Source organism: Neodiprion fabricii, chromosome 5 (genome assembly GCF_021155785.1).
Source record: "Neodiprion fabricii isolate iyNeoFabr1 chromosome 5, iyNeoFabr1.1, whole genome shotgun sequence".
Classification (NCBI taxonomy): domain Eukaryota; kingdom Metazoa; phylum Arthropoda; class Insecta; order Hymenoptera; family Diprionidae; genus Neodiprion; species Neodiprion fabricii.
In genome coordinates, this window is record NC_060243.1 from 32003104 (window position 1) to 32026394 (window position 23291).

At 41.9% G+C, this 23291-nt stretch overlaps 1 protein-coding gene across 2 annotated transcripts in view; it reads left to right on the forward strand.

Annotated features, from left to right (window-relative positions):
- Positions 1–23291, forward strand: part of LOC124182751 (latrophilin Cirl) — a 237435-nt gene that overhangs the window by 85421 nt on the left and 128723 nt on the right. Inside the window, exon 1 of one of the 2 annotated variants that reach the window (XM_046570381.1) lies at positions 12579–13980. The exons of the other annotated variant lie outside the window; for it this stretch is intronic. The gene's annotated coding sequence lies outside the window, so the exon portion shown is untranslated. Of the gene's footprint in view, positions 1–12578; positions 13981–23291 lie in introns of those variants that run through there. 2 annotated transcript variants of the gene reach the window in all.

Sequence of the window (23291 nt, forward strand, 5' to 3'; positions counted from 1 at the left end):
TTGGAATTCGATCTACTCGGAGTGTCGGTCATTTGAAACTCTGATCGATTTGGAACTTTGACCACTAGAGGTTTTGACTGTATGAAATTTCGACCATTCAATGTAACGGTCTGTCGGAACATTGAACATTCGGTACTTCGATCCGCACCGAAAATAAAATAAGAGTCACATGAGGTAACTCGTTCACAATGTCAAGAAACCGAAACCAAAAAGGTAAGGAAAATATGTGTGTTGAAAATGACAAATAGTGGGGGTGAGGGGAAGATGGGGGAATTTTTCTTTTCGATTGGGGCTAAATTAGAGTTGTTTGACTCCGGCGGCGGATCGCTTAATGTAATCCAGTCAGTAAGGTATAAGTGGTTCACCTTGATCTCCCTCTCTCACCTGTCTCTTTCCTTCTCTCTCCATCTCCTCCTTCTCCCTCACTCTCCATCTCTTTCTCGCTCGCTCTCCCCGCCGCATCGGCGAGCTTCTTCTCTTCTTGTGCGTGACCTCAGGGCAGTTGCAGACCGGCCCGCCCATTTGTAGCGCCCATGTCTGCCTGCTCAGCCAGCCGTCCGCGAAGTAATCTTACCTCGAAGCGTACGAGAAATCGTCTTACAGGGTTCGCGGTGGTTGGTAGCAGCTGAATCGCAAAATCAAATCCGTATTTCTCTCTTTTTGCGAATTTTCACGCCGATCTGAAAGTAACGTGCGAAACCGTGCTTTCGTCCTTACATTCCTGCGAATATTGCCTTCTTTTCTGCAAAAGCTCAAGGAATATAAAACGCTTCCTTGTTACTGCGAGTATAATATCGTCCGCAAAAGTCGGACGAAACGCGTCCTTCTCAATATTCGGGAATAAGATTTAAGATCTTCTGGCTGCCCCTGGCTACGCGTAACTTATGCGCTCAGCAGTTGAGGCGGGAGCTCGGGCTCTTAGCCAGTCCTTCTAGTCCTTTTATTTCGCTACATATCCGCGGCTCTTTCGTGCAGATACCGAGATGCACGCCCTGCCTCGAGCTCGCAGTCGGACTTTCGAATATTTTGACAGGGCCTACTGCAGGAATTATAACTAGTTGGTGGGCAGTGGCCAACCCCCGAATGTTTCGGTAAGGTTATCAATTTTTCATAACTTCAACGAGGCAGGAAAACAATGGAGTCGGACGCTGGCGCCGAGAAAAAAGTTTCAGCGTCTGCTCGCCGCAGGCTGAGTTAGTTTCCAACTTCTCAGAATCTTGCCTCGACACTTTTCCAGTCAGATTTTTTCCACGCTTTCGAATAAAAGTTGAATCAAATCAATATCTTGAGCCGTTTCCGAGATATACCGTAATTTATACTTAAATACGGCGTGGAAGAAAAATCCAGAAATTATCAGTTTCGGAGGAAAATTCGCTGCTCATTTGTTCTCTGATAGGTTGTTCCTGTTTGTATTGATCGGCTGATTATTGAAGATATTCTGTAGAGAAAAAATCCTGACAATTTGAAACGATACATCTAGATTTCTTCAAATTACGACGATGTCAATAAAGATCACGGAATCGTGCCACAGTTATAAACTCTGACAGAAGAATGAAGCTCGAATTCGTCTATGAATAGGGTGACTTTATTTTCAGAAACTACAGCTATATGGGGTCTGAAGATTCTTTAATTTCCCATTAAACAGAAGGTCCTTGGCCCGCGGTGCACGCCCATCCCGTGTCCCGTAGTCGGTCGGCGATAAAGCAAAGAAGAACGAACGCCTGACGCCAAAGCACAATAAACCGCCATCCGAAATCGGGTGATTTAAATAAATTTACATCCGTTTGTGATCGCATAAATTTTAGTTTATCCAAAGAATCCTCTCTCTTTTCTCTGGCTCTCCGTCATCTTTCAGCGCGCACGGCGCATGGCCTATAAAAAAAAAAATAAAGAAGAACAAACGCGCAAATGACTCACCGACATTGTCTACTCTTCCGGAAACGCTGAACCATGTTGATAATAAAACTTGCGTGCATGAGAACGCAGTTCTAACGTGGAGCGACGGAGTAAAAATCATGTAAAGGAATGACGAACGGCAATCACGGGATGCTTGTGATTTACATTGGACCGAGAGACATGCGCGTGATAAGCTGCTGAGCTCGAGGAATCTCATCCAGCATCATAACGTCAAGAGTCCAGCTTATATATCCAGCTTATCATTCACGGCTTGAGCGAGCAGCTGAGCTTCAAGGAGGGGACACGCCAAGTATCAAGGCACTCTCTGCATGCCGCGTCCTGCAGCAGCTATTGGCAAATTATTACGAAACACTGTCAAAACAGTGGATTTATTTGAGCAGGAGTTCTTATTGATGTTCGGGACTGAGAGTCCGTGGGCTGCGCCGCGGGTGGCTCAGACAGCAACTACAACGACTATAAATTTTCCCAACCCAATATCGTACCCAGAACGCGTTAAATCGTCTCATCCAACCGTCACTGATGGTTTCCTAGTCGATACAAGGTTCGTACCTACTCCTTTCGCCCAGCCCACCTTGGTGGTGGGTGAAAAAGAACGATATAAACGAGACGGGAGCAAAGGAAAACGAAAATTTGTCAGAGGTAGAGCACAACCGGGGTCAACGTTACACATAAATTTCAACCAATGGTCGTTTCACTCTTTGCATTTAGTGCATCTGTCACTTACTATTGGCTCTTGTGTTTCATATGAGTCGACACTCTTCTTCAAGATTCGTCAAAACGCTAAAACCGTCATTCAGCATTATAAAGACGTGAACAAGAATTACACACTGATAACTGGTTTCCCATATTATTTTTGATGTACCTGAACCAATATAGTTGTCTGCAAAAAAGTGTCCCTCAGACTGAACCAAAGAGGCTCGTTTCTTGTTTCAAGAGTTCCTAGCGAGATTTTTGGGAGACCTGGTATTACAGATGCTGAGGAACTAATACCGTATAGTTTCGGTAATTTAAAACGGATGAATAGTTTGAAGAATTTTGTTCCAAAATCGTTATATTTATCAAAAGTTTGGTTCGGTTCTCACGCGGTTCTTGACACGCGATTATACCGATAGCAGATATGGAGTCTTGTATAATAGGAAGGAACGAATAAAAGACGTTGGTAATTGATGCGGTTGTCCGCTTTGGCTCTTTATCAGTGCCTTTTGAAATGAGTGGGTATTAGGTACACATACCTTGTATATATGAGCTAGATACACGGATGGGTGTACGGTTGAAATCAATGCGACAATACGTCAGCGATTCAGATCAAAAGAATCCCAACGATCCACTTCCGTTTCCGCGTCTTCCACCTTAGACTCGGTTCTTACCCGCGAGTTTCAAATCCGTCAAAGAAACGACACACGGTAAAGCTAAAAGAAATTTACAACCGCGTATATTTGAGATGAGATATTCGCCGTGAGGGATTTAAGCGATGAAGACTGCGGGATGAAATAAAAACGATAGATCGATCAATCGAACAGACCGCTGCGAGAAAGAGTTTGCAATGTGTAAACAGCAGCAGTAGCTGCGCAAGAATAATACACCCCGAGGCTCCATCCAGAAAATATGTTTCCCACTGTGACAGAGTATGATTTTTTTTATTGTCGTTTTTAGCTTCTACTCCAAAAGGAAACCTTGATCTTCCGATTAAGGATTACATCATGTCGAATTTCAAAATTTGTTCGTTCCATCCATGGGGGCTTGAGGATGAAGAATTATCGACGAAGGTCTCGCAGTTTCTGGCCTGAGTCCATTAACCCCGAATCCCAAATGGGAAGTGAACCGAAGGTACGACCAGGGTATATCAAGGCAGATAGGAAGGTAATCACGATCAGTTTATACTTCTCATGTAGGTAATTCGACGGGAGAGGAGACTGCCGTTAGTGTCAATAGGTCGTCCATTATCGATCGTATAGTTCTTATCGTCAGGCATGGTAGCTATTGTGCAGCTATACGTCCACCTTGACTACGTGCCGCTCCTGCAACGGTTCGAGGTGTGTGTGAGAGACGGTGTACACCCATTAATAGCCACTAAAGTGGACACAAAACTATTGAATTACTCCGCACAATGAGCGGAGAACACAACGACAATAACAGAACCAAGAATATATATGACAGCGGTAATGATAATGATACCTAACCGTAATGACAATGTATCGATGCACAAAAGGGGCGAGGGCTGAAAGGCCTCAGCAGGTGAGACTGCAAAGGAAGATGAAGAAGATGAGGAGTGTGGAGAGAAGGAGGAAATGAGGAAGAGCTGGAGGGACACATGGTGCGAGAGAAAGAGGGAAGGAGGAGGAGGAGGGTAAGATTCGTTTCGTTTGCTCGCTGCGTCGATGCCTGCGGGATTATATACGACGGCGAACGACAATACGTTTCTGAGATCACTATCAGACCACTATTGTCAGCCATTAAAAATACCTCCTCAACATTTATTCGGCAAATAAATCTCTAACCCGTGGAATGTACCTCCCTTCACCTCCCTCTCCTCCTCCTCCTCCTCCTTCTCGGATTCTCAGTCTCTTCTCGTCTCCTCTCTCTTCTTCATCTCTCGAATCCGACCACTGGGCTGTCTTTGATACTCCCGAGGTCCCGCCCCTCTAACCACAAGTGGATCGTCGTTTGTTCCTGATCCCTGATTCCAGTCGCTCCCGCAGCTCATTCCTTGTACATCCTTTCCCTTGGAACGCCGCGATTATGCCGCTCGCGACTCATTAGTTGAACCAACTCTCCGTTATATCGTCCAATTTGTCCGGTTGCCAGCGAGATTGAGATTTAAAACGAGGTGAACACCTCGCACCGCTCGAGATTTTACATTCACGCGCAGGATTCGAGTCACTGATTCAAATCACGCGCCTTTTTTTTCCCGCCATAAATACTTATCGTCGAATTTAATCAACCTGTTAGCGAACTTTCGTACTTTTGATTGACACCGCTGATGCTTAGGGGCTGGAAAATCACAATTGAAAGGTGGAAGCCCGGTGTTTTGATGTCTGAGCTCAAAGCCAGATGACAATCTCTCCCTTGATTCTGAGAAACGTGTATTTTTTAAGCTTCACAATGTCCGGAAGATGTTTCCGCTCAACGGAGCGTTAATCTTTGACAACGATACCTTATACACCCGGAGACGAGCTCAACTGAGTTAAGTTGACTCGAGTTGAGCTGATCTCGGTTCAGCTCAGAGCTGCACGCTTGTTTACGAGAACGCAGCGCGAGCAACCGAGCGTGAATAATAATTAGTCTAATTAATCTAGAAACTAGTTTAGTTTCATATTATATGAACATTATAGATATGTACATATAATGTATACACATAATTATACAGATGTTAAGTTGCAGGTGAAATAATAGCAATGATAAAATCAGGAGTTTGATGGGATGGTCTTTAAAATGGAAACCTTTCACAGAGATCGTCAACCTGCCCTGATTTTTCCTAACCTTAAGCATGTACGTCTAGATATTCCATTGAAAAGTAACTGGTCTCTGAAATCCAGGGTTAAATGGTGGCTTCCAAGAAGCAGCGAGATGTTCGCAAGCCGTAGAGACGAGATTTGAGTGACTGCGTACACAATGGGCAAGACTAGTTAGAGGTGCGAGATAAGTTGGATGCTGAAGTCTGCCTTCGCAATGAAATTCAGAGGCAAAGGTTCCCCAGCCCATAAGCTTCGTCTAGCCTTTAGCCCCTCGTGCGCTTATTGTCGAGCCCATTGTTAACCGCGCATATATGAGAAAATTTCTCCTCAGTATGAATAGCTTCAACGGCTCTCACAGCATCCGGAAGGAGAAAATTCTCATTTGAATTCGAAGGTTAGCCCCAGAGGTGGACCATTCTTCGCTGGAACCAAACATTGACAATTACCGGTAGTGACTGGAAAACCTTACGTGCCTTTTGCACGAACTTGCTTAACTTTAGAAAACCTTATCTTCGAATGATTCAAACCGAAATCCCTTAACTGCTTGACTTCAAGTAACTTCACATCAGATCGAGCTACTTCAATGAGTGACTTTTAACGACGTACCCTCAGGATTCCATGCAAACTTTACAATACTTCCAGTGACATGTGACGTGAATTGAAAAGAGAATCTTATGCACAGTCAACACCTGAACTCAACTATGTTTAATTCGTTGGACTGACAGTGAAAGAAACATGGATACAGAATGGGCAATTTTTGGAGCTGAGGCAGAACTGCGTTTAGAAGCAACGGTTAAAAACATACCCCCAAAGAAAGCCCCCTACGAAACTAAGGGAATTCTGATCATTGTATGAAAAGTGTAAAGACTAGTTGGAAATACCTGTATCATGCACTGAGAGAAATTTTTAGTTCCGGTTACCGCTCAGTCCTTAACTATTTTCATTTTTTACCATAATCGAAAAATATAGTTCTAGGCAGAAAATGAAAATCAGTTTTCTAGCTGTTACCAGAAAGTCTAGTATCCGTTACTATTCTTTCTCATTACGATCACTGTTGCTATATTTTCATGTAACTGTTGCAAAAATGTAATGCTCGTGCAACGATAAATTGACGTTAAAGCCTTGTTTGACTAAAAAAGTAGAGTAAACCTCACAAATTGATTTTGCGTTGCAATTACCAAAAAAAGGATCGACAACAGGGGAAAAATGGTTACGCGTACCTCGTTTTTCGTAATTCCAACAATATTCAAACAGTTTTTTTAACGACGTCTGTTTTACCGAATTTTTCTAGTTACTGTAACAATTGAAATTTTTCTCAGTGTGGTTTCCAAGGATATTTCGCCGAAAAGTCTGAGTGGCGGTTAGCTCGATGACAGTATTATAGAACTAGCTGGTGGTTGGAAGGCGTAGGAAATAGTTTCGAGGAAAATCTTCCCGGAAACAATCCGCTCCACGTATAGCGCGTGTACCTCTGCTCTACTCCTATCGTGCGAAGGTGGGAAGATGAGGAGGAGGTGGAGGAGGTGGAGGAGGCGGAGGTAGAAGAGGATGAGGAGGGGGAGGTTGGCGAGTTCGAAGGGGTGAGTGAGGTGAGGCAGAGGTACACAGAGCGGCATAGCAGGGCTCCCGGCAATGCGGGAGTGAGCGTGACGGAGTAATTCAATTTGAACTCGGCGCGGCGTCCCGGCGCTCGGCGTCGCTCCTCGATCGATGCCGCAAATATTAGCCGCCGTTTCGTTACGAGTTTCCCGCCTGTTGTAGGTACATGTTATACAGGTACAAGCCCTCCTCGTCCCCTCGTTGTCTGTGTGCGTGTGTTTGTGTGTGTAGGCATTCTCCACTACCTCGATTTTCATGTATTCATCATGTCGTACCTAAACATCGTCAAAATGCCTCGAAATTCTTTGAATTACTCGCCAATCGTTGCTGTTGTATGAAGATTCTTCGAGGTTAATTGACTTTCCAAGAAACAGTCTTGATGATACATGACTGAGGACCGTCAACGGCGCGAGTTACGATAACCGGATTTGAATATTTTTGCAATTTCCGTGTCATTATGTAGGGTATAAAGATGTGATGAATCACCGTTGTGCCTAAAGAAAACCGTGAAGAGGACGATATTACAGGGAAAGACGTTGAGACAAGTGGAGAGGTGGGTGGACTAAGACGAAAGGAAAGATATTGGAGGTACCTTGACGTGCCAATTTGCTTGAACGAAAAGAGTCTACCAGGATTAGTCGGCCTGCCTACTAGACAAGGTACCATGCATATCTAGTCGCTGAGACACCTTGACCATTAAATTCGGTGATACATGAACCATGGGAATTGTATTTATGCATATTTATTTCCATGAAATACGTGAGATCATCGAACTTCCGCGGTTTAGATGTCGCGGGATACTTGATGCGGTTTTATTTTCCTTCTATTCGGAAGAGGGAGAGAGAGAGAGAGAGAGAGAGAGAGAGAGAGAAAGAAAGAAACAAGCATATTTTTAATAGCTAACTGGACTTGTCGCGGTTATACTAGAAAGTTGATCGTTAGGCTCGGATTTCGATTCGTTGAATTCAAGTTTGTCATCATTTATACAATCAAACTTGTTAGGGCCAATGATGGGTTGACGGGAGAGTTTCTCTTCTAACTCCGAAGAGTGAAAAATAATTGCGGAATTTACGAGGAAGGAGCAAAAATTAATTGCTCGTTTTGGACAATTATTATTTTATTTTTTTTCTCCTGTTTCTTTTTCTTTTTTTCTACATCGCGTATGCATCTAAAATTCGAAATTACCTCTGCAAGTGTACATCTCGTTATATGAGTTGTTATAAAAGCAATTCGAATTCGATCGCCATAACGTGGATTCCCAACGCACCGGCCTGCTTATCGTATTTTACGGTTATTGCGGAGAAACACGTCCTATGTACACTGCACGAATAAAGGTTCGTATTTTATTAAACCTAATTTCGTGTATCTGGATTCGAATTATAAAGAGAGAGAGAGAGAGAGAGAGAGAGAGGAATTTGGAAAAACCAAAATGAAGAAAAAACGTTAGATTGAATAGTCAGTTTCGAATTTAAGTCCATATTGACATACGAAAAATTCGCTGTCGAAACTTGTGATCAATTCTTTTTTTTATTTTCACTCTCTTCTTTTTAAGACGTAAAATATACACGCATGGCAACAGCGATTCATCTTGTCTTTTAATCTCCCCAGCTCCGTGTAGAGTGATTTGAATATTTTCCATACCACCGCCATTAAGCAGACGAAAAATAAAAACGGAACTCTTCTGTACGGACGAAAATTCATTGGAAAAAGAAGGAGGGAATGAAAATTGAACAAAAAAAAAACAAAAAAAAAAAATTCAGCAAACACAACACAAGCGAAGAAAAGGCATCAAAGGTTTATCTTGACCTAGAAATGAGGCGTGCGGGAGTTGTTAAAAATTCAAAGAAGTTAGGAGAGCATAAATGAAGGGGCGTAGCTTTTCCAGCTGCTGCTGCTGCTGCTGCTGCTGCTTTTGCGGAATGATTAAAAAAGCACCGAGGAGAGAAAAATCCCTCGTTCAACCCCCAGACCCCCTATCGCTCTCCCCCTCCTCAACTCTCTTCTCATCGTCACCTGCAGTACACGGGCTTTTTTCCCTTTGTGCAGCGAAGGGCTGTGATGCACCACCGCTGCATAGGCGCTTCGATGCAGGCGCGAGAAAATTACTGCACAACATCAGACGTGCGAATAGTATACACGTCGCTGAAGTTAGCTAGAATCATGAGAAATGCGTGAAAATTAAATAAATAAACAAAAAAAAAAACACTCGAACGGGAAATCAAAAAAAAAAAAAAAAGAAAAAACAAGAATAGAACGAACGTTCGAAAGGAGGGATTAAAAAAAAAAACCACAAGCTATGGCGGGATGAAATATCCATAAAAATAGATTATTTCAACGGAAACGGTATATTAATTTCCAATGGGGTGGAATAATATTTCATCTCGAGTATAAGACGACGACGCTGCTCCGTCGGCCTGGCGCAGAATATCCAGCGCTCTGGTTGCCATGAATTTGATTTTCATGTGACCACGCCTCGCGTATACACGTATATATGTACATACATGTACATACATATACATACATATGTATATATACAAACGTGTATTTACACGGTGCAACCCCTGCAGGCTGCGATAGATCCTAAAATTGATTCGACGTATTACGGTACCATTGAAAATCAATTTAGAACCAAGTTTGAGGGGCTGGCTTGCAACCCTCGACTAGACGAGCGGAAAAACGTATATGCATGCGTATAAAAATACGCGCATCGCTTTATACTTGACCGAAGGTAAATTGTTTTTTTTTTTTTGCTGTTATCGTGTAATGTGATTGAGATCCGTTGAAAGTTGTTTCGGATAAACATGAAACATCGGTTTGTATTTTTCTGTACAATTTGTTATACACGAGTGAATTTCACAAGCTTTGTAAATTATAAATGATAATTTTTTTATAGATAGACACATTTCGAGTCGGGGAATAACATTGTCGTACAAATTCTGCCGTTCATCTTGCGTTGAAAACAATTATCGATCAAGTGAGTAACGCATGACGTGTTAAGTCTGGGATAAACTTTCTTATCGCGATTTCTTGGAAATATATATTGCAATGTATGGAGAAATAGTGAAACTTTGGATTATTCCTCTCGCGGTGAATAATCATTCGAATAAAGATTGAGTGATTCTTTGTAAATACATTGGTTGTCAACATTATAACAAGAAACTGGAATAAAAAGAAACAAAAAAAAAAAAAAAAAAAAACGGAACTTATGTCGATCTGTCCAATTCCTTAGTTCTTCTGTTATAACGGCAAATAAAAAACTGTAACTATAAATGAAAGCTTATATGATACTATTACTCTATTTCAAATTGATTTTGATTGGTTAAAATGTAGTAAATACATCTGATTTCAGTCTACAATTACTAATATTATTCGGAAGACTATTTTGAACAAATTTACTTGAGCATTTTTTTATCTATCAAGTTGGCATCGTTAAATATTTTGTTTTACAACGTTGCACCGATATTGAATATCATCAAGAAAAAGTAATGTTGAATTGGCAAAAAGTAAAAAAAAAAACAATTCATCTCGTTTTGAATTTACAAAAAAGTATTTATCATTCTTGAGAGAATAGAGTAAAATCGAATGAAAATGAATTGGTACATATATATCTAAGCTTTTGTTTATAGTTCCATCATTCTCTATTTCTATGTTTTCATAGTAATTTCATAAATGCAAAATATTCGACAACTTGGTTATGACATTTACAAACGATATAGATTTTTGGCCAATCAGCCTCTTCATCCAAAATCTAACCTTTTGTCCGAATGGCATATATATACTTTGCGATTAGGAATCAAGGAATCGTTCTCCCTACTGTGATCAATGAACGTCAAGATAGAATTTCGTTTCCGCTGCAGTTAGAATTAAAAAAAAAAAATCCTAGATTGGTCGTGCGGGCTTTTTTGAACGATATTACCGATCGGGTCGAAATCGAACGAATGTATTCTTCGAACAGAAATAAAGAAGTTCTTTTTCTCGCTATCAACGAACTCCAACATGGGATTTCCTTCCAGCTGCCAAGTTAGAATGACAAAAAAAAAAGGTCCCAGTTAGTTCACGCGAGCTTTTTTGAACGATATTACCGACGGGTTGAAATTGAGCGAATGTATTCTGCGAACAGAAATAAAGAAATTCTTTTTCTCGCTATCAACGAACTCGAACATGGGATTTCTTTCCAGCTGCCAAGTTAGAATGACAAAAAAAAAGGTCCCAGTTAGTTCACGCGAGCTTTTTTGAACGATATTACCGACGGGTTGAAATTGAGCGAATGTATTCTGCGAACAGAAATAAAGAAATTCTTTTTCTCGCTATCAACGAACTCGAACATGGGATTTCTTTCCAGCTGCCAAGTTAGAATGACAAAAAAAAAGGTCCCAGTTAGTTCACGCGAGCTTTTTTGAACGATATTACCGACGGGTTGAAATTGAGCGAATGTATTCTGCGAACAGAAATAAAGAAATTCTTTTTCTCGCTATCAACGAACTCGAACATGGGATTTCTTTCCAGCTGCCAAGTTAGAATGACAAAAAAAAAGGTCCCAGTTAGTTCACGCGAGCTTTTTTGAACGATATTACCGACGGGTTGAAATTGAGCGAATGTATTCTGCGAACAGAAATAAAGAAATTCTTTTTCTCGCTATCAACGAACTCGAACATGGGATTTCTTTCCAGCTGCCAAGTTAGAATGACAAAAAAAAAGGTCCCAGTTAGTTCACGCGAGCTTTTTTGAACGATATTACCGACGGGTTGAAATTGAGCGAATGTATTCTGCGAACAGAAATAAAGAAATTCTTTTTCTCGCTATCAACGAACTCGAACATGGGATTTCTTTCCAGCTGCCAAGTTAGAATGACAAAAAAAAAGGTCCCAGTTAGTTCACGCGAGCTTTTTTGAACGATATTACCGACGGGTTGAAATTGAGCGAATGTATTCTGCGAACAGAAATAAAGAAATTCTTTTTCTCGCTATCAACGAACTCGAACATGGGATTTCTTTCCAGCTGCCAAGTTAGAATGACAAAAAAAAAGGTCCCAGTTAGTTCACGCGAGCTTTTTTGAACGATATTACCGACAGGGTCGAAATCGAACGAACGTAATCTGCGAACAGAAATAAAGAAATTCTTCTTCTCGCTATCAATGAACTCGAAGCTGGGATTTCCTTCGAGTTGCCAAGTCAGAATGACAAAAAAAAAGGTCCCAGTTAGTTCACGCGAGCTTTTTTGAACGATATTACCGACCGGGTCGAAATCGAACGAACGTAATCTGCGAACAGAAATAAAGAAATTCTTCTTCTCGCTATCAATGAACTCGAAGCTGGGATTTCCTTCGAGTTGCCAAGTTAGAATGACAAAAAAAAAGGTCCCAGTTAGTTCACGCGAGCTTTTTTGATCGATATTACCGACCGGGCTGAAATCGCGAGCAAATCGCCGGGCGAATCGATTCCCGCGAAGGTTGGAGCGAAGACTCGCCTCGCCTCGCCTCGCTCGGCTCTCCGGGCAGGTAGAGAAAGAAGTTATGCGACGCGCATTCGTTCGGCGTCGGCGTCGCGAGCGTCGGGGGCGTCGCGAGGAACCGCGAACATACTAAACCGCCCGGCGACCCGCGTCGCGCGACAGTCGGTTCGGAGTCTCGCCCAAGGCAGAGACACAGGCTTATTACATATTTGCGGGGCGATTAAAATCGACGATAAAAATATATCTCCCGAGCATATTTATTTTCATTTCTTCTCCACCTCTCGCTCTCTCTCTCTCTCTGTCTTTATCCTTATCCTTCAATCTCTTCCTCGTCTTATCTCGATCTAATCCCGCCTCACGTTTCCCATGCCCTATGTATGCGGATACATGTCGCATATACGTACACAAACATAAACACGGACGTGCTCACCTTATCCGCACCTCAATCTTAAATATCCATTGAATTTTATTTATTATCATTCGGAAGTTATGATCCGGCAATATGAATGAAAAGTTAATTACGCTCCCTTCGTTGGCGTGATAAAAACAATACGCGTATCAAACAATCGAGAAATCTGGATCGTTCAATTGCTTCAACTAATACGTCACAGTGTACGTTGTTCGTAATATAACAAGACGATTCGTTTACCTGAATCCCGCAATCGTGAATAATGTGCTAATGTGTATATACACATATTTAAATATATAATTACTGTGCTGTATTGCTATAACGATTAATCAATAATAGCAATAATGATTATAATAATCAGTCGATATAATAATTGTGCAAGTAGTGAGGACGAGTGAGGATTTCACGTGTACGTATAAAATTGTGGTATAAGCTCGTCGATGATAGTTTATAATTGAACAAAACTAATAATAATAACAATAATAATCCCAATCTGCGATTCTAATTTATGCGAGTATAACCGATTCGCATAAATTATCACACGCGGTTAAAGTGCTTCAGGAATTTAATAGTTTATTTATTCTTTTTTTCTATTTTTTTCTCCTTGCTGCCAGTTTTCTCATTCCGTGACTTTATTCTCAACATTTGAAAGCTACGGTGAACAGTCAAGTTCAGAGAAATTAAACTTTTGCAATTCGGACGAAATCAAGCGGTTCATGAGTGACGGAAATCGAGTTTTTTTCTTCCGTTAATATACCGTGCGAAACTCGGAGAAAGGAAAAATTGCAGGGAGACACGGTTGAACCAAAAAGTTGTAGATATAGTTTTAAATATATAAGGTTTCCGGATTTGAAAAATAGTGGTGATGTTCGTCGATAGTTATTGTGATAATTTTCTGCGGTGAGTATTCATCCCGATATGAACGGACGTGTTTTACAATTAGTGAAGGTTTTTAATAGGTTGTTGTGCTGAGCTGGGCTTTTAAAATGCGTTAATTACTCGTGCGATAAAAATATCTAAAGAGTGATAAGAGAGGCAGTGATGAATCAACAATAATCTTAATCCTCGATGCGACTTTACAACGAGACAGAAAATTTACATGGATTTTTAAATACCCCGTCAATATCCACGGCGATAATTCGACTATAGGTGAGTTATTTTTAAATTATTCTTATCACAAAACCTGGCTTAATTTAACTTTCGGTGATGAAAACAGAAGGAAAATAGATGTGAATTGAAATTTTCCGGAGAGATATTCGAAGAACGGTTCGGTCTCGGAGGCTTGTAGGTTTCGATATTGCAAAACGTTCGTTTTCTTCCAGCAGTCGAGATATGAAAAAAAGGAGTGCTTAATATTTATTCAATTGATATCACATTTCGGTCGCGGTCTTGGACCGTGACAAAAAAAAAAATAAAAATAAAACGCGGAGAACGTTTAGCGCAACAAAGCCGTTATCGTATAATGTATGCAACAAGGCTGTTTTCTTACACACTTTCCTGCCGATTGTGAGAAATGGGTTATTGCTACAGCGAGAAACGTATAACGCGACATCGCACCAAATGCATCCCAATCTCAAGGTTCTTTATCTACGAGAAACGCGCTTCGGCGATAATTAAAAGTAGATCGGATATGAGAATAAAAATAAAAAATAAAAATTCAAATAAAAAAATGCAGAGAAGAAAGAAGTAAAATAGAAAAAAAAAAAAAGAAAAACCTCATCGATTCCCATGCAACGAAATATATACATATAGTCGGGTGTCAAATTTCCCTCGTCAAAAGAGGCAGCGAGTCAGGTGAAGAGTGAGCAAATAGGGTTAGGCGTAGGTATAATGAGGCGCATGAGGAGGACGAGAGCGACGTGCCTTCATCTCCACTCCAAGAGACAAACTTCTTCTTCTTCTTCTTCTTCTTCCTCTTCTTCCTCTTCGTCTTCTTCGTCTTCTTCCTGTTGGTTATCTCCAGATGAGGAATGTGCCAAAAAAAACAAAAAAAAAAAAAGAAAAAAAGAGAGAGAGAAAGAGACAGAGAGAGAAAACTTATTTGGTGAGATGTAAGGCTACGTGCAGGAGCCCCGTAGCAGCGTCTTCGTGTAGCCGGTATAATACGCAGGCAGTCAGGCAGTCAGGCCGCAGGAGTCGCCGCGAGGATGAGGTGCTACGGTGCGCGGGTATAAGGCACAAGGATATATCTCGCGGAAGAATCTACACGTGTTCAAAAGCATCGGGGAACAAGGCCTCCTGCCTCCTCCTTCGTCCGTCCGTGTTCCTTCGTTCGTTCCTTCGTTCGTTCGTTCGTTCGTTCGTTCGTTCGTTCCTTGATTCTTATACCGACCGGGTTCTTCGGCACAAGCCGAATGCGTGCATCTCGTACCAGTCTCATATACCTACACCACCCCGATATAACCTGCCGCAGACGAATAAAAGGCACGATTCATTCACGCACACTCTTAAAACGCTGCAGCCACCCGCCTGCAACACGCTGGAAATAAAGTGTCGGATTTCATCGTGTCCGAGGCGTGTCAGACACTGTGTCAAGTTTTGCTATGCTTGTCGAGAAAGGAAGAAAGAGAGAGAGAGAGAGAGAGAGATAGAGAGTGAGATATTAAATTGGCGAACCAAAGACCAGGTCACGAATCCAAATTCTATTCGGGAAAACATCTCGGATCTTATGCCTTTCTTGGTGTTGGAACTAATCCCAAAGACTCGATGGACAAGCACGGATTAATATCATGTTCCTTCGAGTCATGCAGGCACCTTACTCTAGGCTTTAACTATACATGGAGGAACGAATCTCGTCCTGTTTCTCAATTCAGAATCGTCGTTGGTCAGGCTTCTGAATCCCTGCGACAAGTTATGCTTGACCATTTTTGTGATCGGGTTGTTAAAGTGCACTTAAGGTAGAAAACTGCAAGCCTGTTGCCACCTTGATGTAAACCGTGCCAGGAATTCAAACCCCGTCAAGTTTTCTCGGTTCGTTTCTTTCTAAACGTCGATGTTCTTCATAGACCATGAAATACCTGTGATGCGATCGATGAAGGTTTGGATATACGATTGAACCTCGTTGTCTTGCTCATTTATCGCTGATGCTCAATGCAGAGAAGAAGTGAACAAATTATAATTACGATGGTACATGGACTTCGTTTTTATTAGATCACGAATCGATTGTAAATTATCTAAATTGCAGAGATTTTTACTTCAAAGATTTGAGGAACCAAATTCTTGAAACCGGATCACCCAATGAATGTATTCTAAGAAACTGATAAGACTTGCCAATGGTTTAGGACAAGGTTCAAATTACCAGAACCTCAATTTATACATCATTGATGTATTCTCGTGAAAATCTGCGTTCGATTTCAAACCAAAACTGGTGGAATTCCTCAAGATATCGTTACCAATATGTAACTGTAGCTTGCTGCTGAACTTGACCTCACACAATCTATTGAGTCATTGACACGAAGCTGTTGTAATCATTGTGACGTAAGACCATTATTAGCGTTTGGGGCTAATTTCCGAGGAGGAGGGTTTCTGCATATCGTGTCTACGTTTAAAGATGGTCCGTGTGTTGGTGCACGTGTAAGAAGCTAGGGAACGACTTTTTCTTACCGCGAGAGCTAAAGCCTATTAAAACTAATCCCCGCGGGTTATCTGATTGTCAGATCGGTACAAGGCATGTACGCAATCGCGGTGAAAAAGAGGCTATAAGCGTGTGTATCAGACGAACCGATGAATGCGGACGTAGGCGAGAAGACGGAGGAGGAGAACCGTCCGTAAATCGGAGAACTTTGAACCAGTTCAAAGGCGCGGAGCCATCCAGCACCGTCCTGCCAGGGTTGACGAGCATTGGCCACCCTGTTTCCAACCGGTTCCACGTACAAACTTACGATCTTACAAACCGTATCCGCGGCTAAACGACATCGTGTATAAATTCCTCGTCACTTGGAGCGGCCGAACGACTGCGCATTTCCTTGCTTGCCCAGCTATGGTTGAAAAATTGCGAAGCTTGGATAACGTCGAGAGTATCAGACTCCATCTGGGTTATGGATTCGATCGATTTCCAACCTAAAGTACGATGCCCATCACACGTGGTTCCATCTCACGGGATGCTTTTGATTACATCAGCAGTTCGATGAGTGAAATGTTATGATAAATGGATCCTGTGATGCATTTTTGTCTTGTACGTTAGTTTTTGTTGTTCTTCGTTGAAATTTTGATGACAGGATCTTATAGATTCAAGTGCCCTTCGGAACCATAGTGAAGTATAATTTGTGAATTGATTAGGAATCAGAAACTCCGTATTTTGGGCTAAACATACGTTCCTAGAAGTTTCAGCAGAATCCATGACCTCCTTGTAAGTGCTGTTATTAGCTTTCGGATCTTTTCCAAGTACATCTTGTGCGATGTTCGTTGGAAGAAACGAAACTGAACCAACCGTGAATCCAACGATGATCGTTGATCTTGAAGCACCCTGGAAATCTGAAAGACTCGACCGATGGGCAGTTTCGCCGAAACGGGGATCGGCAAATGTGAAGGAGTAACCATGACCTTGGGTTCGACGAGTTTGCACAGTTAGACGAGCAACCGAAACCGGTGAACCGAACACGAATGGCGGAAAGCTTGTGAAGAATTGAGTCCGCGTCGTTGGCGGTGACGTCGACATGTGGAAGGCGTCATTCTATTTTAAATTTCAACAGTGCGAATTAAGAGTCGTTGCGCAATCGACGCTTACCTTGCAGGGGGTAGAAACGAACGTGCGTAACCTGCGAATTGAGCTTTTATTGTTAGTGTCTGGATTTTGCTGCAGGACGGAAATAGACGACGAAAAGCTCGCGCGTGATTGACGAGGACTAAAAGCCAGCTCGGTTTTTTGATAGCTGCGAACTTTGCACAGCGATGACTCAAAGAAAACATTCATTGGGTTACACACGTCTGCGATGAAAAAGTGTTCTGAATACTTGTACATGATACCGAATGGATTTTGGCCCGCTGATTCAGAATATCAACTCCGTTTTTACCTATCGCATCATGATTTTTTGTTATTCTTGTATGCATAGATAGAGACAGTTTCAAAGGAGTAGTTTAGTAAATTCATGTTTACTTCGTTGGTACGAAGATGCAGACTTTGAGAATGTCATGAACGGCTCAAAAAAATAAATAAATAAATAAATAAAATGCCTGGCATTCCTTCAGAACTTTCTAAATTTTTAGGCAACGTAAAAGATCCTAATTATAAAAATATTTTGCAAGACGTGTTAAGCAACTATAGAAACTTAGGGTGTCAATATAAGTCTGAAATTTTACTAATTGAATTCGCACATTTATTATTTTCTAAAATATCTCGGAGACTACAGTTAGGAACAAGGTGAACGTTTCCATTAAGATGTAAAAGAGATGGAAAGAAGGTATCAAGGCCGTTGGGACGTCAGTATGATGGTAGACTATATAAGTTGGATGATCCATAGATATGAAGCAGATAAAGTTCGTAAACGGAAATGAAAGAAACGGAGCTTCTCTTTAAAAAAAACAGCGATATTATAGATTCCTCGCATTTTGTATTTGTTTGTGTTAGGTTTAAATTTAAATTAAATAATCAAAACTTTATACACATACAGTTAGTTTTATTTTATTAAACCTGTAGTTTGCACGATCAGAAACTCAAATCATTTTCAGAAACGAAACAAACGCAACGAAGTTGAAGCTAGCAATCAAAGTTAGCATCCAAACGTGTTCAATGTTTTGGAAGTATAAAAATACAATCCAGATTTATCCTCGTAATTCTACAATAATATTAAGGGTTCAAGGTATTTCCCCATATTTTGATTTCCGGTCTTCGCTACCTTATTGAAACGAACATTGCGGACCTGAGTTACCGTTAACTTGAGCTTTTCCCAATACGTGTTTCATCCTTCGTCGGTCACTTGATTTGACCAGCAATGAGGATTCAAAAGGGACGCGAAACGGGATATCGACATAATGGGGTCCAGTATCGGTGCAGGGAACAAGTGCGGCGTCAACTGCACACAATTGCATCAATGCCTCGAGGTACATTGCGCAGTGGCGTTTATTGATATATTGTGGAAAACAAAAGGAAAATACAGAACCTGACCTCTGGTCAATGTCTCTCGCCGCGATTGCGCGCTATCGAAAATATTATCCGTCTCTACTGTCTGGGAGCTCGTGTGTGGGAGTGAAAAAAACATCGAACAATTCATCGCGTACTTTGCATGTGTAAATTTATGTGCATACGATACATTATATGCGACGTGCATGATTCGCACGAGTATCATCTATAATACGGTGTACTGTGAAAGATTTTTCTCACAATCGATCGATTCAATGTATACGTGAATTACTGGAAGTAAAGAATCCCGCAAAATAAGAAGAACATTTTCCAATTATTTCTTATACGTGTACGGAATGTATTTTCAATTATTTTCTCTACACTCGTAATAAAAGAGATAAAAGAAACGAAGAGAATGACGAGTTGTTGCCTGCAGCATTTGTTTACACAGCTGATTCAATTATTCTCCCGGTTATTTTCTTATTCTTGGTCTTGCTTATCTTTTTCTCGTGATTTTTTTCATCTATTTATTTGTTTATTTGTTTTTTCCTTCTTCTTAATTTACGGTACGCATCATCGCGTTTCCAATATGCGCAGCTGGTACGGACTGGTGTATACGACAATTGTGTAGTAATTTAGATACAGAGGTATAGATAGACGGTAGTTTGTTACTGTGTTCTTTAATCACGTCTTGTGTTTTTTTTTTTTTTTTTTTTTTTTTACACTCCTCGTCGTTCTGTTCGCTCTTCGAATTAAGAAGCCTCCTGAACTGCAGATCAATTATGATGATTTATTCCTTTGTTTAACCTGTACCGAGGTAGCGAGCACCGTAAGCAATACACATAAGCGAGAATCTGCACTTTAAAAAAGGGGAATGAACAAACCAGAAGAAGAAGAAGAAAAAAAAGAAATGCAAGAAAGAAGGATCAAGAAATTAAAAAAAAATCACCGACACCAGAGGCAAAAAATCCTGATTAAATTTGCCCCGTCGCGCTTCGGTATGAGGTATAACTTACAGAGGTCGTATATAAGGTGTGCACACACGTAAACCCGTCGCCTACACACACGTTCCAGGCACAGCACACCTACCAAGTCACAACGATGCTCGTAATGTCGACACCGACAATGAGAACGAATGAGACAGACGGCCCATGCACAGCAAGGAGTCTCCGGTAACGTGGTGTACCTCCATACACAGTGTATGGGAGGAACGGGAGGCAATCATTCAATTAAACCTGCTCTATACAATTCTCTTGATATGATTTTATTTAATACACCCATCCAACGACGCACACGGTCGGACGATGTCCATAGACGGTCGATCCGTCATGCACAAACATGCAGAAACGCATACTTAGACGCATAAAAATTCTCATTCAGTCCGTAAGGTACCGAACACACGACGCGTCCAGTCACTCGACTCCAATAATGACCTCCGTCATCGAATCTTGCACCAACGATGTCTATAACCGCATGGTCGAAACATCCGCGTAATTACTCTGTACCCATGAAGGATTTTTCCTGATCCACCTTCTCTCCGTATACCTCACTCATTGACGTACCTGACACACGGGGTTCATAGTTCAATTTTCACGGTTCACCGTCAAGCCGCAAGATCAATAGTTCAACACTCGAGGAAGGTTGACAGCTCCAAGATCCACAGCCGAGAATCCTGAAACGTTTTCTTCCGTTCAATGGCAATGTACACTTGACTGTTGACGACTATCGAGTCACGATGGTTAACGTCTCAATCTTAAGCTGTGACAGCCAGTGGGACATGATTCAATAAAAATCACCATCGGGATCCTCAACGGTAAAAAGGTACGGCTAGCCATGATCCGATCCGTGAATCCTTTTCGACGTTAACATCATTGGCAAGTGGACGATGAAACCGGTGCTTGTGAAGCTATGCTCGGTCAGGATGAACGGCAACTTCCGAGCCTTCTGGTTCAAATGTGGTTTCGTGGCCGGTCGGGCGACGGACCCTCCTATCTACACGGACTTACACGTGTACATCGGGTGTACGATATTAAATATATAAAGGTGGTAGGAGGAACGGGGCACGCCCAAGAGCTTGGGAGAGGTCGGAAGAGCTTGTAACAACGTTCTAGCACGTCCGATATACAATGTAATCTCAAGCTCGAGGGCGTCGAATGTCGAGGCGAAAGACGTTCCATCCAGAACGTGGCACGGTACCCTGATTGCCTCGGCGGCTCTCGGCGTGCTTGTAAGAATCACTTGCCTGGTGTAGTCGGTGCAGAAGTCCGCGTCTTGGGTTCAATCCCACAATACGGAGTTGAGAGAATCGATTGTGTCGTACGAGAAGTAAAATGTACACCTGAACTTGATGCGAGATCCTTTTGAAAACTCGCAATACAACTTCGGTGTTGTACGTACTTAGGGAACATTTTTCTAACCGAAGTATAAGGTGGCGGTAGCTGGCGCGATATAACCCGGCGAAATAACAGCAAAAGTTTCTCCTTGAGAGCTTACTTTTTATTTCTCACAACAAGTCGCGTGATGTCTTTGAACAACCTACCGTGGAGTTCATCGCGAGCTGTGGCTAAATCGAGTTTTTATTTTCTACCGTATCACAGTTTCACCGAAGAACCGAGTAGACTGTTTTTCCCAATGCGATTCGCGCCAACACGCTCGTAGTTGGAATATATCCAATAAACCGCAGATCCGATCTCCGGAAGTCCGAGGGATCGATTCTAGCCCGAAGGTGCAGACAGCGATATTCCGCATTGAGCTAATTTCTGCCTTGCACGGCTGAAAGAGCCGTATGAATTACAGGCCACCCTCCTAATTGGCCAAATAAGACTCGAACGTGGAGTGCAGGGAACCGATAGCGAGAGAGTTTCCAAGGGATTCTCTCCAGCTCGATTATCTACCAGCGCTTACCACCAAACTCGATACCCTATACGTGCACTGCGCAGTCCGCCTCGATTCTGTTCCGTATAAATTTCACCCTCGATGTCATGCAGCAATTAACGACGTATAAGGGGTACAGTAGCAGCGTAGCTGACGTCAGTCTCTCATGCTGTACCAATGGAGGGTAGAGGTTAAGAGAAGTATCTCGTATGGGTTTGAAATCAAAAAAGTATCCGGAAAAAATCTGGAAATACATGTAACGGTTCAACGAGTCATCGGAATGGCGCTAATAAGCAGTAAGGGAAACAATTTGATTGATGGTTTGTGAAACTTTTGGTTCCAGCAGCGCCATTTTATTTTCCCTTTACTTTACCGACACTTTCTGTACACGGATATGGTACTCCTTGCTTCTACCTGTCAAAATTTTCCAAGCTTCTTTCTCTTTTGTCCAAAGAGCATAACGGTGATCATGACCACAGTATGGACTGAAATGAGTTTCCGGAAGGCCTGTAACCGATTCTCCTCACTATCCAGTTGAAAAATTAACTTTGCATGGGGACTGCAGTCTGTTACATGTTATCTTGGGCTGACTGACGTTGGTGTTTCCCTGCTGACTCGAGGATACGTGATTCTTGACAGGCACGCCCATGGGCAGCGACATCGTCGCTTGGGTTGGGTACCTCTACCTGACTTCAGGTTAGTCCGTCATTGTCAAGTGACACTGTCCGCTGGCCGTTGCTATACCTGCACCCGTTTCTCGGACGACATCCAAGGCCTGTTGGATTTGAAAAGAAGTCTCCTCTCGAGGCGTCAATAGGTTGTTGTATGCATCCACCTACGGAACGAGATTGGAAGACGCTTATCTCTCGCCTTACTTCTGACGCATGTGTGTCGAGAAAATATTTACCGTCCCTGGGCGATGGATAACGAAATTTTTAACGTTTGACTTACGTATACTTACATAAAACGTTCTCGTTTGTTGGTCAGACGCTCTTTGATAGCCCTCACGGAATCGGCACAGTCTCACGCGTGATTCACTACTTCCATTTCGATTTTCCCACATTGTTGTACACCTTTGCAACTCATACGGGTGTGACATACAGATACGCAGAAATTCTTGTCAGGTTCTAGAATTTTACTTTTATCTTGTACACATTTGTTGTATTATTCATTAAACGACACTGATTCAGGGTAGGTCGGAGAAAAGATCCTCTGAGCAATAATTTTGTGAAACAAGCGGCTTTAGGCTGACCGTAAGCCGGCCCTCGAACTTCTCATTTTCACGCCGTAGGTTCCAAGTTGACAGAAAAGAAAATTGGATGTCGGATTCGCAATAAGAGTGTCTCGAAAAATTCTGAGATATGAAATTTCGAGGCCAAGGCGCATATTTTTTTTTCTCTTTTGAAAATTCAATATCAAATCGTGATCAGCGTGACCTTGAAAACCACCAAGTACCGAGTTTCGTCGAACTCGATTTACTAAAAGGGACAAATTTACTTTCATTTTACGTATTCGTCTGAAAATGACT